This window comes from Panthera leo, chromosome D3 (genome assembly GCF_018350215.1).
Source record: "Panthera leo isolate Ple1 chromosome D3, P.leo_Ple1_pat1.1, whole genome shotgun sequence".
NCBI classification, from domain to species: domain Eukaryota; kingdom Metazoa; phylum Chordata; class Mammalia; order Carnivora; family Felidae; genus Panthera; species Panthera leo.
The window spans coordinates 46,923,164-46,942,432 of record NC_056690.1 but is presented as its reverse complement, the minus strand read 5'-3'; the positions used below and the strand labels follow the sequence as shown (position 1 = coordinate 46,942,432).

The window sequence follows — 19,269 nt, the reverse complement described above, 5'->3', positions numbered from 1 at the left end:
TGGTTTCGGGGAACATAAATCCTTTAGTTGAAAATTCAGATAGGCTCTTCAGAATTGTCTGTCGCAATTGATGCCGGGCTCCTTTTTCCTCATACATCTTTGATGACTCTGCCTCCCCGTGCTATTTTAGTTTCTTGCCATTGGATCTTCTTGTTGGTTTTAGTGAGAGTGGATGGTAATATTGCCTGCCTGTTGATACAATTCAGTTACATTTAAACAAAGCCCTTTATTAAGACCCAGGGTTTGTTGAACATATCCATTTTACACTGTCTAATAACATTAGTATCTTTTTATTCCCTTGATGATTTCTTCCTAGAGATTGCCCCAGAGTAACGAGAGGCAGCAGGCACTGGAGCTCTCAGGTTTCGGCACAAGTGTGCAGACACAGTGGCACATGTGCCTGCCGGTATTCATAAAATATTTTATCAAATTATGGATTAAGGCTGTATCCTGGTGTCATTGTGAAATGCACACAGGGGGGCGGGTAAGAAGTTATTAACGGTTAATTTCTACAAGATAGTTTCGTTTGTTTAATATTTGCAAGTTGTATAACTCTGACTCCATTTCTGGTCCTGATTGGTCTCAATTATTCTACTGGGGGGAAAATGTACATATCCCTTCTGATTTATGTGTATTTGCCCCTGGCTAACAAAAATAGTTTATACTCCTTTTGAAAACATCCAGTGAATTTTAGGTAATAAACTAATTGAAACCAGGATTTTCTTTTGTTTGGTTAGGGAGTATCCTCTAAACATACTTACTGATGCGATTTACTATTGAAAATTATGTGGCCAGCAGTGCTTTCCTGATTGCCTTCAGTAGTTGCTGTCAACTCCTTTGGGAGTCCGGGGCTAAAAAAGTTCTGTATAGGACATGAAATACCTAACAGGACACTTGGCAGGCTTACCAGACATACATTATGACAGTCTGGTGAGAACACAGGTGAACTCTTATGAATAGATGATACAGTTCAAATATCCATCAGAATAAAATAGAAGGTTGCAGATAAATTCCAGGGTCACTTTGTGCTTAAATACTCTCATATCCTAGGGCTGGAGGCATTTCTCTGCTGCCTTTCAGAGTGCCAGTAGCCCTTTAGTATGTGTGCTGTAATCATAACAGTAGTTATTTTGCACTTGACAGAAATTTATTATACTGTATTTATATATTGTGTGTTATATCTTAATTAGTCAAACCCAGAATGGTAAAGTGAGAAAGTTAAGGTGAAATTGTTCAAAAATGAAATCAGGGCAGGTCACTAAGAAAAACTTCAAAGGAATGCAGCTAGGTAGTGACCTCACTGGAAAAGTTAAACTGATAAATGAGCTGCAACTTACTAAGCCTGTAAGTGTAATAAAATATTCTTTAGTATTTAGGAGAAAAGAGGACAGTTTAGGAAATTGTCAGCAATCAGGTATGTAGGGAAAACATAACAGTTTCTATTTTAAAAAGTAATTGTAAGGAGTTTTTTGTTTTGTTTTTTAGCCTTTTGTCTTGAAGTTCCTCTCTAATCAAATAAAGAGAACTTATGCCACCAATAATTTAAAAGTTTCATTTCAGATTAAGAAAGTAAATGTAGTAGGGGCGCCTGGGTGGCGCAGTCGGTTAAGCGTCCGACTTCAGCCAGGTCACGATCTCACGGTCCGTGAGTTCGAGCCCCGTGTCGGGCTCTGGGCTGATGGCTCGGAGCCTGGAGCCTGTTTCCGATTCTGTGTCTCCCTCTCTCTCTGACCCTCCCCCGTTCATGCTCTGTCTCTCTCTGTCCCAAAAAAAAAAAATAAATAAAAAACGTTGAAAAAAAAAAAAAAAAAAAAAAGAAAGTAAATGTAGTATTCAGTGTTACCAAGTCCCTCTTGCCTGTGCCTTCAATTGCATTGTAAGTAATCTGTGTTTATAATGGGCAATTATTGTGGTAATAGGAAGAATAATTTGAATTAGTAGTAATTTTGGCGTTGTTTTTATTTTTTATTTTTTATTTTTTTCAATATATGAAGTTTATTGTCAAATTGGTTTCCATACAACACCCAGTGTTCATCCCAAAAGGTGCCCTCCTCAATACCCGTCACCCACCCTCCCCTCCCTCCCACCCCCCATCAACCCTCAGTTTGTTCTCAGTTTTTAAGAGTCTCTTATGCTTTGGCTCTCTCCCACTCTAACCTCTTTTTTTTTTTCCCTTCCCCTCCTCCATGGGTTTCTGTTAAGTTTCTCAGGATCCACATAAGAGTGAAACCATATGGTATCTGTCTTTTTCTGCCTGACTTATTTCACTTAGCATAACACTCTCCAGTTCCATCCACGTCGCTACAAAAGGCCATATTTCATTCTTTCTCATTGCCACATAGTATTCCATTGTGTATATAAACCACAATTTCTTTATCCATTCATCAGTTGATGGACATTTAGGCTCTTTCCATAATTTGGCTATTGTTGAGAGTGCTGCTATAAACATTGGGGTACAAGTGCCCTATGCATCAGTACTCCTGTATCCCTTGGCAATGTTTTTAGAAAAGCAGAAGTAGGTGCTGTTGGAGGATCAGCCCAAAGTGACCCTAGAGTTTATCTGCAGTCTTCTATTTTATTTTTAAAAGTCATGTGAAATTAGTATTTGACCTTGTCATATATTATATATTTCCTCTTCCCTCCATACCACCATTTACCTTCTAGGATATACACACTTAAATTTAGGAAGGAGGACATGGGAAGAATATAGATTGTAAAATTTTTTAAAGTGGGAAATTAATATTTTTAAATGGCAAAAGATAAGCCTTACAATAATTCACATGGAAAGTATTAAATCATGGCCTGATTTGCTGATAAACTAGAACAGGGGTTTTCAACTATTTAGCCATGGAACCACTTGTATAACAGATATTTAGTGTGGAAACTTAAAATCTCAACCACCTTCGGAGATTGTTGGGTCTCCCCTCAGAGGGGTCCTCTCCGCTCTTCTCCCCTGTCTCTAGCTTCAGTGGGAGACACCACATCTACTTCATGTCCTTATCTGACAAAAATATTTAAGCTCTATTTTCTGTAGTATGTGTTATAAACTGTTACAAACTATGTTTCTGTTCCTGTTTATTACATACATAGGGGCCTTGGAGGGTGTTTGCTACGTGGGAAGCACTCAGTGCAAATGACCTGCTTTAACTCTGTTCATTCCATTTTTCCTCAAAAACTGTGATTTGCTTTGCCCTCAACCTCTACCCACTCGTTTTCCTTTTCCACCTAGTCATTGTAGGGTGACATTGTGGGGCACAGTTTGAAAATTTCCAGGTATAGGGCATATGTCATATTAATCAACTATAAAATAAGGTGTGCTAAACTAATTTCTATGATAATAAAAGTGTAGATACTATGGATGTTTAATCTGTCCCATGTGATAATTGCCAACAAAATATTTAAAAAAATTTTTTTAATGTTTATTTATTTTTGAGAAAGAGTGTGAGCAGGGGGGAACGGCAAAGGGAGAGGGAGACACAGAATCCAAAGCAGGCTCCAGGCTCCAGTGCTGTGCATGCTGTTGGGCTTTCAGGTTAGTTCTAGAGAAATGTCAACAAAATTAGGGTTTTACTTATGACCTAGAACCATAAATATTGCAGAGTTAGCGAGTATACAAAACAAATGCTCCATTTCAATGGCATTTTATTTTTTCTCCGGAAAATATACTGAGTTGCTTTGTGGACAGTTAGGCTACACCATGCTGTAGTCAGGTTTATATTGATAGGGCTTCTTGACATCTTGGCTGTGTTTCACAGGAGCAGCTCTCTCGGACCTAATTTATGAAATTTATTCAGAGCTCTGATCTTTTAACTTGTTAGTAGTTTGCCCCAAGTTGTTACATTTGATAAAGATGCTGATATTTATTTCATTACATCACTGGATATGGTATAAAAGATACTTAATGTAGAACAGATTAGTTAGAATGTGAAACATAGGATCCATGTTACAGTTCTGTACATTCTATTTGTAAATGTTATTTACTTCATTAATAGCATTAAATGATAAAAGGAGAAAAACATACGATCATTCTAATAAAGAAAAAACATTCAATAAAATCACAGTCATTCCTGATTAATAAATATCTTAGCAAATCACAAATATAAGAGAGAACTTTAATCTTGTTAAAATTCACAAGAAACGAATTACTTAATGAGATAGTAAAGACAGTACTTAGAATATCAGGAATAATATAGGGATGCCTGCTGTCATCTTTGCTATTCAGCATTATTTGGAGGCCATAGTCAGAGATATACCATAGCCATGAAATTTAGAAATAAAAACAGGGTGCCTAGGTGGCTCAGTTGGTTAAGCGAGATCAGGTCATGATCTCGTGGTTCGTGAGTTCAAGCCCCACGTCGGGCTCTGTGCTGACAGCTCAGAGCCTGGAGCCTGCTTTAGATTCTGTGTCTCCCTCTCTCTCTACCCCTCCCTTGCTCACACTCTCAAAAATAAAAACTAAAAAAAATTTAAAAAAAAACCATAAGTATCTACCGGCAAATTGTTCAAGTTGGTAAAGAAGTTTGGCAGGGTTGCTTTCATACACAATCAACTGTTTACATTTCTGTGCACCATCAACACACTAGCTTAACTGCGGAAGGGGGCATACTGAGAGTACCTATTATAAAGTTACATACCTAGGAATAAATCTTAGCAAAAAATGTAATATTAAACTTACTGAAAGACCTAAAACTTATTGAGATGGCAAATACATTGTCAGAGAGACATTTTTGCCAAATTGATCTGCAAGATTCAGTGTAGTTTTAATTAAAATCTCAATGCCCTTTTCCGTGGAAGTTGAAACACGAATTCTGAAATATGTATTTAAGCCCATAGGGCTTTGAAGAGCCAAGATACTGCTCAAGAACCAGGTTGAGGGAAAGGAAAGCATTTTCTTTATCAAACGTGAAGACTGATTATAAGTCTTTAGTGCAGAAGTTTCATGGAGGCAGACCTGGAGAATGGAACTAGAAGGTCGCAAGACCTGGGGCGCCTGGGTGGCTCAGTCGGTTGAGTGTCCGACTTCGGCTCAGGTCATGATCTTGCAGTCTGTGAGTTCGAGCCCCATGTCAGGCTCTGTGCTGACAGCTCAGAGCCTGGAGCCTGCTTCGGATTCTGTGTGTGTGTGTGTGTGTGTGTGTGTCTCTCTCTCTCTCTCTCTCTCTCTCTCTGCCCCTCTCCTGCTCATGCTCTGTCTCTCTCTGTCAAAAATAAACAAACATTAAAAAAAAAAAAATTTAGAAGGTCCCTAGACCCACAGATCTAGGAAACCTGGTATATACAGCAGAGCTAGCCTAGCAGATCAGTGAGGGGAAGAATGGGTTGTTAGGTAAATGGTACTGAGTTAGTCATTTAATGTGGGTCCTCCAAAACAAAAAGGAAATGGATCCTTATTTCATACACACAAGTATAAATTCTAGATGAACCAAACACTTGTGAAAGAGAAAAACTTAAAGACTTTTAGAAGGAAATATAAAGTATCTAACAGTTTTAAAATAGGGAAGAATTTCTTACAATAGAAATGTGATAGGGACTAAGTTTATATCTGATTCTAGTTAGTGTACTTGTATTTATACTGATGTATTTACTTGAATAAAGCCTTCTATTCTCCAGTAAATGTGGCTAAGAGTCTCAAAGGTTTATTTTGCTGAAATGGCAGATTAGGACTCCTGATGATCACCTAGTTTACCCTTTATTTATCCTTCGTGACTTCTTTAGAATTGAATTATTACTAGCCAAATAACAGCAGTCTTCTGTTCATGAAGAAGTCATACAAAGAATATGCTGTTAAGTTGAAGAAATTAAGAATACAGGGTAAGACAATAACTTTCAAGAAGTAAGATTATAGTGAGAAAATGTTAGTCATGAAAATTATTCAACTTTGAATACATCTAATCACTAGAACAAAACCACCTTGGTTTTGAAATCTCACTGCAGATATGGGACAAATGATCTGGTTTCAGACTTGATCAGGTCTGGGCAGAGTTGCTAACCAGTTCCCCCTCCCAGATGTCCTCTGTTGCCCTGGGTGGAAAAAAAATACTCTTGTCTGTCAGAAAATGTTTGGGGTAATTCCCTGTTGTCATGTCGTGACCAGGGTCACGTTAGCAGGAGTCCAGATACATGTCTGAATTTTAAAGACCCAAGAGTCCTGGGAGAAGAACAAGAGCCTGGCCAGAATTACCAAGATTTGTGGTAGGGCCAGAGGGACCAGTGGTTTTAAGGACACTGTGAATCTGCACTCTCAGCCTTCTCTTTGCCCCAGAATACTTATTTGCTCTGGAAAGTAGAGGGCTTTAATGTTGTTGTTGTTGTTGTTGTTGTTGTTGTTGTTTTTAAGAAAAATTTAAAAACAGTATTACTAAAACGCACAGCTCTACTGTGGGGCCTACCTTTTTAACCAGTTGGACACATGGCTGTCTCAGAAACCTGAGAGAGAAGAGTGCTAGAGATGGAGAACATTGAGAAGCTCAAGGAGAAGCAGCAGAGAAAGAGGATGCTTGACACTCCAGGAGATGCAGAGGTTGGGGCCAGGGTGCCGCAGAGTGCAAAGGAGGCAGACAGCTGGCGGTCCTGAAACCCCCCATCGGGGGGGCAGTGGAGATCGGACCCCTGGGACAGATTGGCAGGTTGGATGCCAGCAGGCCACTCTGATTACATGTGACACCCACCTCTCCCACAAAAACATGATTGGAGATTTCTGGACCAGTAGGAGCTTGGCAGGTGAGGGCTGAGCACCCAACAAAAAGTGTTCAAATGCAAAAAGCTCATCTAGGACTAACAAGCTGTTGGGCCACAGTAGTATATTAGAAAGGAAAAGGTGCGGACAGGAGTCTAGACTCGTGATAATTACCTTCACAAAACCAGGTTGACTTGCCAAAGTTATTCCCAGAACTTACTCTAGGAAACCTGAGACCTCTTTTCACAGAATTCACCTCTTCCCACCCTGGTTTAAAAAGCAGATAGAGGAGTTGCTCTTTTTTTTCTTTTTTTTAAATATAATTTATTGTCAAGTTGACTAACATACAGAGTATATAGTGTGCTCTTGGTTTCGGGAGTAGATTCCCATGATTCATCACTTATGCACAAGACCCAGTGCTCATCCCAATAAGCACCCTCCTCAGTGCCCATCACCCATTTCTCCCTCCCCCGCCCCCAGCGCCCTCCATCAACCCTCAGTTTGTTCTCTGTATTTAAGGGTCTCTTATGGTTTGACTCCCTCTCTGTAACTATTTTCCCCCCTTCCCTTCACCCATGGTCTTCTGTTAAGTTTCTCAAGATCCACATGAGTGGAGAACATGATATCTGTCTTTCTCTGACTTGTTTCACTTAGCATAATACCCTCCAGTTCCATCCACGTTGTTGCAAATGGCAGGATTTCATTCTTTCTCATTGCCAAGTAGTATTCCACTGTGTGTGTGTGCGCGCGCGCGTGTGCACACACGTGCATACACGCACACCATACCTTCTTTATCCATTCATCGGTTGATGGACATTTGGGCTCTTTCCATAATTTCCATAGTTTGTCTATTGTTGATAGTGCTGCTATAAACATTGGGGTACATGTGCCCCTATGAATCAGCATGAAGGCTGCTCTTTTTAAAGCAGGGGCTGAGGTTCAGAGGCCCACAGGTTCACCTCCTTAGCTCACCCAGACCCCTGAAACACCTTTTTTGGGGTTGGGACATTTTAAAACACTGTTAGAAAAACACAGAATCTTTCCAGTGGTAGCATTCTATAAGCAAACAGTGGTGACATACACTTTTACCTGACTCTGAGGGCTCATTCGAATTTATTCTAGATCAGTGATTTTTGTGGGCTGATGAGAACAGTTTTCTAGGGCAGCCGTAATTTGCAAAGCTGTGCTCGAGTGAACAAAATAACAAAGAGCTAACGATTTGTGTTGTTTGCCTTGGAGACGAACAGAAGTAAAGAGTATGTTTTCAGGCATATAATCCCATTTTAGGAACTTTATTATGGAAGTTTTCAAACATACAAACAGTATCATATGATGAGCCATTCATACCCATCATTCATCTTCAACATTTATCATGTGCCTCACCTTGTTTCATCTAGAGACCTCCCCACCTCTGATAATTTAAAAGATTATTTCTATTTTCATTTTTTTAACCTTTATTTTAAGTAGGCTCCACGCCCAACATGGGGCTTAAACTCACGACCCTGAGATCAAGAGTCACATGTTCTACTGACTGAGCCAGCCAAGTGCCCCTAAAAAATTATTTTAAAAATTAAATCAAAGATACAGTTTCATCATGAATTTATTATAACCCTTTAAAACATTGGGACCATTATTTTCTAAATCCACAGTACCATTATGACACCTAAAATATAGTATCCTTAATTATCAAATATTTAGTGGTATTCAGTTTTTCTTGATTGTCTCATAAATGCCACTTAGTAATTAGATCTAAAATGTCATTGAATAAGAAAAATTTGGAAGGTCCACATACTGCATTTGATTTATAGGTCTCCTAAATACATTTTAATCTCTAGGTTTCTTCTCTTTCCCGTTTTTTTGTCAGTTATTTATGGAAGAAATCTGGCCATTTGTCCTGTAGAATAATCCACAGTCTGGATATTGCTGTTTGCATTCCCATGGTGTCATTTAACGTATTCTTTTACTCCTGAATTGCTCAGCCAGATTTAGGATTGAATTATTTGGCACAAAATACTTCATAGGTACACATACCATAGGTGTACCTCCTGTTACATCCATTGGGAGCACATGCTGTCTGGTTTTCCTACTTTTTATAAGGTTGAGATTGATTCCTGGGGTGTCAGGCGTTCTCAGCCTGACACATGCATCATAAAGTTGTCCAACAGCCTTGAACCTAATGATTTTAGCAGGTGATGTTGATCAGTATTTCCATCCTTGTTTTATTAGGGGCTGCAAAAATGGTCCTATGACTTTTCTATCATTCCTCCTTCTTAGAACCCTTTGTAAAGAAAAAACTTCCCATTACCTCTTTTTAGAATATGTTGGTTCCCTAACATCCTCCAGAGGTAATGAATGAAAATACGGATTGGATTGCTTAAATCTATTGTGGTTATTTTTCCCATCTTTTTAAAAAATTTTTTAAAGTTTTTATTTATTTACTTTGAGAGAAACAGTGCACGGGAGGGGCAGAGAGAGAGGGAGAATCCCAAGCAGGCTGTGCACTGACAGTGATGCAGGGCTTGAACTCAACGAACTGCAACATCATGACTGAGCCGAAGTTGGAAGCCCAACTAACTGAGCCACTCAGGCACCCCTTTTACCCATCTTTGATCAGACGGAGCCCTTCTTTCTGTGTCCTTTTGACGGGTTTTTGCTTTGTTTTGTTTTTTGTTTTGTTTTTAGGTATAATTTTAATATAATCTAATTCTCTTTGATAGCTGCCTTGCTTTCTGATACAGAGATGTTTCAGGCTTATCTGCTATATTTTCAGCCCCAGACCTAGAGTCAGCTTTTTCTCTAAGGAGCCACATTTCATTTTTTGGGAAGTAATGTTTAGATGTAACAATCTCAGTGATAAGAATATTCATTACTGCTCTCTTGGCAGTTTTCAGTCCCTTTTATTGGAGAGAGGTGAACTCCTCCCCCTCCCCCCACCTTTTAAGGAAAAGTACTTCATGAGTTCATACCAATATATTTCCAGTTAAAATTTTGGATTATAGGATTTTCCTCTGAATTCCTTTGGTTTTACTTGTATTTCATGGTTTCTAGTGGCATTAATAGAATTACCTGTTAGCTTTATTCTAACATGTTGGTTTTGCACACACATACACTCACAAACACTGTTACTAACAATATGGTTGCTGAAAAGAATTTCAGATTTCTTTTTAGTTCCTTTTAGTATATTCCATCTGGGATGTAGAGTCAGTGTTGTGTTTGAAGGTCACTTTATGTATGGTTAAATCACTAACTTGTTGCACAGATAGGCTCATTTGTTTCGTTTGCTTTCAGGTTTTAGAGACTCCCTTTTGACTTGGTTTTTAAGTCAAAAATACAAAACTAGCAAGATCTAGTTTCCATTCTTTTCCCTCAGCAGTTTCCCTCCTCCTCTTAAGTGTAATCATTCTTAAAATGCTCTGATGATTTTATTTTATTTTTTTTTAACAATTATTTATTATTGAGAGACAGAGCATGAGCATGGGATGGGCAGAGAGAGAGGGAGACACAGAATCTGAAGCAGGCTCCAGGCTCTGAGCTGTTAGCACAGAGCCCGACGCAGGGCTCGAACTCAAAAACCACAAGATCGTGACCTGAAGTTGGATGCTTTACCGACTGACCCACCCAGGAGCCCCTGATGATTTTGTTTTTAATATAAGCAGTGTAAAGATATATTCGTATTCCTTTTTAAATTATAAAAGATACTTAGTAACTTTCCTTTTTTTTTCACTCAGCATGTGCTAATTCCAATTCTTTTGGTCTCATGCTCCTTGATATTAGGTAGTTGGGTCACTTTTTCTTAAGTGTTATAACACTTAAGAAATGCATATATGTGTGTGCCTGCACATACATATTTAGAGATGATTCTCTTTAGAATTTTTAATTTGTGATACATTTATGTGCTTTAAAGTTCAGAAATAGGGTATATTATACAAATTTTAACTCTTTTTAAGCTAGCCATGCCTCTTCCTTTCCCTCAATTGCAATCATTATTATTACACATAATGTTTTCTCATACAAATGATAGAAAATGCATATATACAGTTTTTGCCCTGCTTTTATTTTTTTATTTTTTTTAAATTTTTTTTAATGTTTGTTTATTTTTGAGACAGAGACAGCATGAATGGGGGAAAGGTCAGAGAGAGAGGGAGACACAGAATCCGAAACAGGCTCCAGGCTCTGAGCTGTCAGCACAGAGCCTGACGCGGGGCTCGAACTCACGGACTGCGAGGTCATGACCTGAGCTGAAGTCGATGCTTAACTGACTGAGCCACCCAGGTGCCCCTGGCCCTGCTTTTGAATATACGTGTATATGTATACACACACACACACACACACACACACATATACACACATACATATAATTATGCAGCAAATATAATTTGAGCCCCTATTCTATTCATGATGCTTAGGTTACAATAATGAACAAAGTCCTCATTCCTATGGAGTGTCCCATTCTGAACTGAGGGAGGGTTAGAATCTTTTTTGTGTTTAAGATTGATTTGTATCTCTTTTTTTCTGTGAATTGCTCATATCCTTTACCCATTTTTCTGTAGGAATGTTAAACTCACCAGTTTTCAGGGCTTTATAAAAGTATCATTCGAGAAACCAGCTTTTAAATGCAACATGGGATCAAAATATGTTTTTCCAGGTTTGCTAAAGGGAAAGATAATTCTTAGAAAGAATTTTTAATTCTTAACATATAGTGGAAAAGACATTTATTAGAATGCTTTCATAAATGGCACTATTAATCCTGTTTTTGTTTCTGGACTTTGCACACATATGTATATTTGCTCTTTAAAAAAAACACATAAGTGAATTAGAACAGTGTAGTAAGAGCTACCTGGGTTTGAATCTCATATCTACCACTTTTCTGACCTAAGCAAGTAATAATTTTTTTGAAACTTCTTCATCTGTAAAATGGATATAATAATAGAGCCTACCTTATTGGCTTATTAATTAAAGACATAATGTATGCAAAACACTCATAGTGATTTTGGCTAATTAAAAGCCAGGTACTCTTGCAAGTAGAAAACTGATAAATCCTGCGTAAAAACGGGTAAATGGAATTATTTTCTTCCTTTCTTTTAACTTAAAAGGTCTTTCGCGGAGCTTAAGAAGTGTAAATTGTCCTTTGAAACTGGGGAAAGAGGTAGCTGAAAGTGTTGCTCTTGGAATGACATTGTTACCTTTGGTAAATGTGAAGTAAGGAAAATTGTCCCCACATTTAACATCTCCTGTGGTTGATTTCCATTGTCTTTTATAAGGATATTTCATAGTACGGTTAAATTGAAACGTGGTTTTTCTTTCTTTTGCCAGTACAAAGGTGTGCCTGGCCTCCACAGAGCTGGTTGTAAACTTCAGTTGTCAGAAGGGTAAACAAGTGGTGACTGGAGGCTTAAAGCTCTATTATTCATTCCTTGGTCCCTTGAGATTACTTTTCCCTTACACAGGCCCCATTACTTCTCCTTTTGATCCCTAGGCTTTTTGAATCTCATAGGTAAATATCCAATTTCTATTTGAAGTTTGTTTTATATACACTTATAATCCTCGGAATATCAAAAGGAAGAAGTTAAATATTTAATAAAATGGACATTCTTGCTTGGCATCTTGCTCTATTTAAAGATACACCCTCCACATGAACATAAGGTTTTAAATGTCTGGGAAATATCTTTCAGCGTAATTTAGTCTTTTAAGGCTCTACCTTTTTCTGTTTACTCTGTCCATTTCTTTTTTTTTTTTTCAAGTTTATTTGAGAGGGGTGGGGGAGTGGCAGAGAGAGAGGGAGAGAGACAGAATACCAAGCCGACCACACTGTCAGCATAGAGCCCAATGTGGGGCTTGAACCCACAAACCATGAGATCATGACCTCAGCTGAGATCAAGAGTCAGACCTTGACTGAGCCCACTGAGCAACCCAGTGCCCTGCTTTTTAAAATTTTTTAAATTTTCTTTATTTAGAGACAGCTCAAGTCAGGGAGGGAGAAGGGAAAGATGGGGAGAGAGAGAGAGAAAGAGAGAATCTCAAGCAGGCTCCATGCTGTCAGCACATTGCCCGACTTGGGGCTTGAACTCACAAAACCATGAGATCATGACCTGAGCCAAAACCAAGAGTCACCCAGGAGCCCTTCAGTCCATTTCTTAATTACAGTAATTCACTGATAAGGCATCTTGACTTCTGATGGCATAGGGGATTTGGTCTTTAAGAATACACTCAAGTATCTCTTTCCCATTGGAGCTGTGCTAATTTAAATTTTGCCTAAAGGAGAAAACTGCCTCAGGGGACATACTGTTCTTCAGTATTGTTTGCTTTGCTTGTTAGTGTAGGAGGAATTTTCCTCTTTCGAAAACACTATATATAATAAGGATTTGTAAGTTAAATGAAATCAGGAAGTGGTTGTTTAAAAACCGTTTAACAGTTTGTTGCTTTGTGCCTTTAAATCTTTAGAAAAATTTGGTTTTCATACAACTTTTTCAAAACCTTTTGACTGCATAAAATGTAATCTATCCTAATCGCAGAATATAACCTGCTGTTGAGTCATGTTGCTATAATACCACATTGAGCCAGGATTTGACACTTTAAGATGAAATTCCATGTTGCCATTGAAAGTATTCTCAAAGCCAATTCCTTGTTAATACAGCAGTGACTCCCATTAATTACACATCCTGGTTCTTAACCAGGAAGCATTGTCACTGCATCTGACAAATGTGGAAAATATAAATAACTATAACCAGGAAAGCATACTGTTATGATGTAGGATGGAATGATAGTCTAAGCAGATAAAGGGATATGTGGTACAGCAGGGTACAGACAGCTCTCAGAAGAGGTGAGAGAGAGAGCACAGTATCATACCAGTGCTGAAGTAAAATAGTGTGCTTGCTGGACTATAGGAGAGCACGTTAGAGACCTCTAACCAGTCTCAGCAAAACAGGCTTCTGTAGATCATTAATAACCATAGATTCTTCAGGGTGTTGTTTTGCTTTTGTGCTTTGGCATTTTGAGTTTTTTAATACCTTACGTATATTGCCACAAATTCTAGTAGGTTAAAGGTATACCAGGATCCTAAGATGACTGAGAACCATCAGCTTAATGTGTTTTTTCTTCTGGGTGTGGTTCTGGCTCTGTGACTTAGTACAGCTATATGGCTTTGGTAAGCATTTAATCCGTCTACACTCCAGCTGCTTCATCTCCAAGATGGGCAGTGCCCTATGAAAGTACAGTCCAGAGGCAAGATGCCTAGATCGTAGGCCTGTCAGTTTCTGAAGCTGCTAGCTGCCAAATGGATTATGTCAGCTACAAACCCAGTGCTCTTTACAGTATTGTGCATGATATTAATGGCTGCAAGTTACATTTAGATTATAAATTATTGTATATAAAGCACTTTTACAAACTCCGTAGTTTTTAAAAAATTTTTTTAACATTTATTTATTTTTGAGAGAGTGTGAGCAGAGGAGGGGCAGAGAGAGGGAGACACAGAATCCGAAGCAGGCTCCGGCTCCCTGCTGTCAACACAGAGCCAGGCATGGGGTTCAAACCCACGAACTGAGATCATGACCTGAGCCGAAGTCAGAGGCTTAACCAACTGAGCCACCCAGATGCCCCCAAACTCCATCGTTCTTGATTCTCAGAATACCTCTCAGTTATGGTTAAGGCAGGTATTCTTTTTTTAAAAAATTTTTTTAATGTTTATTTTTGAGAGAGAGCGAGAGAGCATGCGAGCACGAGTGGGGGAGAGGCAGAGAGAGAGGGACAGAATCACAAGCAGACTCCAGGCTCAGAGCTGTCAGGACAGAGCCCGATGTACGGCACAAACCGCGAGATCATAACCTGAGCCGAGGTCTGGTGGCTTAACCGACTGAGCCACCCACGTGCCCCTAGTTGGGGCAGGTATTCTTATATCCTCACTTATACAAATGAAGAAATTGAAGCACAGAAAGTTTAATTAACAAAATCCCTTAGCTGATAATTGGGAGGGCCTGCATTCAAACCAGGTTTTCCGATTTCAGAGCCTCTAATGCTTTTCTTAAAATTTAGACTTTTTTTTTAATATGAAATTTATGGTCAAATTGGTTTCCATAGCACACCCAGTGCTCATCCCAGCAGGTGCCCTCCTCAGTGCCCATTACCCACTTTCCCCTCCTTCCCATCCCCCCATCAACCCTCAGTTTATTCTCAGTTTTTAAGAGTCTCTTATGGTTTGGCTCCCTCCCTCCCTTTTTTTTTTTCCCCCTTCCCCTCCCCCCTGGTCTTCTGTAAAGTTTCTCAGGATCCACATTAGAGTGAAAACATATGGTATCTGTCTTTCTCTCTATGGCTTATTTCACTTAGCATAACACTCTCCAGTTCCATCCACGTTGCTACAAAAGGCCATATTTCATTCTTTCTCATTGCCAAGTAGTACTCCATTGTGTATATAAACCACAACTTCTTTATCCATTCATCAATTGATGGACATTTAGGCTCTTTCCATAATTTGGCTATTGTTAAATGGATCTACCCTACGACCCAGCAATAGCACTGCTAGGAATTTGCCCAAGGGATACAGGAGTACTGGTGCATAGGGGCACTTGTACCCCAATGTTTATAGCAGCCCTTTCAACAATAGCCAAATTATGGAAAATTTAGACTCTTTATAGATATTTAGAATAACAAAGATTTATATATCTAGATAGAGGCTTCATATTCTGAAATTTAAGATAATTTGTCCCAGATTTTAATTCAGTTGCTTGTTTCTTTTATATAGTAACTTACTGAAAATTAACAACATAGTTCCAAAGCATTTATTAAGCATGCATCTGCTGTTGGCTCCCTGATGGGCACTATTACACATTAAAGTGGACATGGAACTAGTTCTCTGGGCCTTTATAAGTTCCCACTTGTATTAACATGAGCATACAAAAGAGTACATGAACCCATTGAAAGTTCTGCCAATTTCATCTATTATTATTATTATTATTATTATTATTATTATTATTATTATTTAGAGAGAGTGAGTATGAGCAGGGGAGAGGGACAGAAGGAGAGAGAGCGAATCTTAAGCAGACTCCGTGCTCAGTGCAGAGCTGGATGTGAGCTCGATCCCATGACCCTGGGATCATAACCTGAGCTGAAATCGAGTCAGACGTTCAACCAACTGAGCCACCCAGGTGCCTTGAAAATTCTGCCAATTTCAAACAGACCTGATATCTGTTATTAAACAATCCTAAAGGAAAAACATCATTTTCTTTTCTTATAATCTCCATTATCCACCAATTTCTTACCAAGTAGAATACTCCAGAGGATGCAGGAATAATTACAGGTGTACTGTTTTCATGGAAATTGTTTTTCTTCAGTAATTATGCGTTCTCTTATTAGTGAAAACCAAGCTTTGGGGCTATTTTTTCCTCATTATATGATTGATATAATATGTCTTAGCAGAAAGAACAAGAAAATCTCAGAAGGCCAGGTACACTACTTGGATCTGATTGTGTGTTTTAGGACACTGTGTAGTCTTTCTTAGCAGCAGAAACCTTCATAGGAAAGAGGAAGAATGCTGTCCTTTGCAGTACAGGTCTTTCACTGTGTCCAAAGCAATCAGAAAGGAAACCAAAGGGAAACTAACATACATGTCGGATAACACCATGGAGGTATTATGTGTCATAGAGCAGGGAAGTACTAGAAATTCAACTCTCCCTAGAAATTCCATCCCCCTTGATGGTAAGCAGTCAGAAGCACCTCAGATCATTTAAAAAGGAAGTTAAATCAGGCTGTTGAACTGGCTAAAGCAGATCACAAACAAATTGTGAGATTCATTCTGAAAAAGTAGGTGTGGTTTAAAGGGAAATAAGCCTAGGGGTGCCTGGGGAGCTCAGGTTAGTCAAGTGCGCCTCACTTTGGCTCAGGTCGTGATCTCACAGTTCATGAGTTCGAGCCCCACGTCAGGGTCTGCACTGACAGGGCATGGAGCCTGCTTCAGATTCCGTGTCTCCCTCTCTGCCCCTCCCCCACTCATGCTCTGTCTCTCTCTCTCAAAAAATGAATAAACATTTAAAATTTAAAAAAAAAAAAGAAGCCTAAAATGTTCAGAGCCAAGGCAAGAGGCAGAGTGGTATTTGCATGCCTATCATTCAGTCCATCTCGGCTTCTATTTGTGCCTTCCCTTGTTAACTGTATTTTGCATAGTCCCCAAACTCTTGTTTTGGGGATCCAAACCCCTTGTCTGCAGTGTTCAGGTAACATCCAGCCTGTGAAACACAGTTTTGCTCCAGAATTGCCTTCAAGGATCAGCTGTGGCCATCAAGCACTCAGATCCTCAGATCTCCTCTAGGGTCTCCCCATACCTTGCACTGCCTAATCCACCTGGAGCGTATTCAGGTTCCAAGGCAAGATATTTCTTAGTATAATGTCTAAGAAAATACTGGTGTTTTTCTTCCCTTTTCTCTCTTTTTTTTAAAGAAAATTCGAATAAAGCCGCGAAATTTCTTTCCCCTCCCTTGCCAACAAAATTGCTAGCAATAAAACAGCCTCAGATCCTTTCTGGAACGTGGGGAGGTATTAGTAGAAGATTCTGCTCGCCGTCTTGATGCCCCTCTGCTCCTTAGCTGTCCACACTCTAAGAGGCTTAGGTAAGCCTTTGTGTGAGACAGAAGGATGATCATTGGCTCTGATCTGTGCTGTACACACCCTACATTTCCTCAGTGTTCTCTGTCATTAAAACCACTTCCTTTGGGTCAAAACGGCCTTACCACAATCTACTCACTTTGCTTCATCTCAGTTATTTCACATCTGTTCTAGTACCCATTGCATGAAATCTGGTTACTCTTAGAGATAAGGGTGAGCACCTTGTCCCTAAGCGAAAGTCTGTTTTTCTTTGTCTTCCCTTCCTCTTAACTAATGCTGAACACCATAAAGTAGGCCTCAAGTGAGGGGTCCATCTGCCCAAAAGGACATCTTCCTTCTAAACCGAAAGACTAATTCATTGGTGCAGTAGTCCCCCTCATCTACAGGGGAGAGCTTCTAAGACCCCCCCAGGGGATGCCTGAAACCACAGATAGCACCAAACCTAAGGTATAATGTTTCTTCCTATACATGCACACCTACGATAAAGTTAAATTTATAAATTAGGCACGGTAAAAGATTAACAATAATAAAATAGAAAAGCATAACAATATACTGCAATAAAAGTTATGTGGATGTATTCTTTCCCTGTGTCAAGATATCTTACTATACTGCACTCTACCTTCTTGTGATACTGTGAGATGATAAAATGCCTACATGATAAGGTGAAGTGAGGTGAATGATGTATGCATGTGACGTAGCGTTAGGCTGCTATTGACTTTGTGATAGTAAATCAGAAAGGCAAACCACAGAAAGCAAAACCGTGGATAAGGGGGGACTATCATATGTTCTCATCAGTCTGCTTTAGCTTGGAAATGTGATGATTTTATAGGCTTTTCCGGTTAATCCAGTAATGGTGATAAACTAACAAGAGAAGGAAGTAAATTTAATACGTTACTGAATTGGTCAGTGAATCCTAAATGTTAGAAAATCAGGATGAAAGTCAGTTTGAAATTTTGACTTCTTAAAATCAAAACAGGTAAAATCTCTTGTAAAACAAATATAATCACTTCTTTGTTATGCAGAGCCAGATTTATTAAGTGATAATCATTGATATTTTATAATTTAAAAGCTCAAAAGTGAAAAATCTCAAGTTACATAAAGCAAAATCAAGTAGTAAAATTCAATAATTACATAAAATTATCTTAACCTAAAATAGGAAACCAAGTTGTTAGATTTTTTAAAAGATGTGTTATAACTAAGAAGGCATGTGGCTAGTCTTAAAGCTCTCATCTTAGACTTGTACCAACTTGCTTCCAAGACTCTAAGCTAATTTTAGTTGAAGATGTCTCGGAGCAGGTTAAATAGCCATCTGTCAGCTAACCCCGTCACCTTCACGTCTGACTAAGCCCTAAGGCATGGTGCTGGCTGATAATAGACTTCAGAATGGCATTCTAGTTAGGCAGACAGAATTTGCAGTTCCTGTACTGTCTGAATTCAAACCTGAAAGTTGGTAGAAGGTACATTACAATGTCAGTCATGCAAGAGAAGAGCTGTAAGTGATAGGGTCTTTTTTTTGGTAATGTTTGTTTTTGAGAGAGAGCACGCGCGCGCGAATGGGGGAGGGGTAGAGAGAGAGGGAAACACAGAATCCGAAGCAGGCTCCAGGCTCCTTGCTGTCAGCACAGAGCCCAGCGTGGGGCTCAAACTCCCGAACCTTGAGATCATGACCTGGGCCGAAGTCAGATGCTTAACCGACTGAGCCATCCAGGTGCCCCGATATGGTTTTTTTTTTTTTAAAGACTTAATCAAAGCTCACTTTTATTAAAATGAAGACCAGTAGATTTGGGGATTGAACTGCCCCATATAGGTAAATTTTAGGTATTTTAATTATGTTGGTGTCAGTATATTAAGTTTATAAAATATTTCGTATATAAGATGCCTTTCAAGATGTTTTTCCCCCCAAAGATCTTAAATCTCCACATGAATTACAACTACAGTTTGAATTAATATTACATGACTGAGGAATAACAGTACATATTTTTAAAACTATGGAAATAAAT

The 19,269-nt window shown here is 39.0% G+C and overlaps 1 protein-coding gene across 6 annotated transcripts in view; it reads left to right on the top strand.

Moving 5' to 3' along the window:
• Positions 1-19,269, top strand: part of OSBPL1A (oxysterol binding protein like 1A) — a 243,168-nt gene that overhangs the window by 160,541 nt on the left and 63,358 nt on the right. The gene's annotated exons all lie outside the window — the stretch shown is intronic.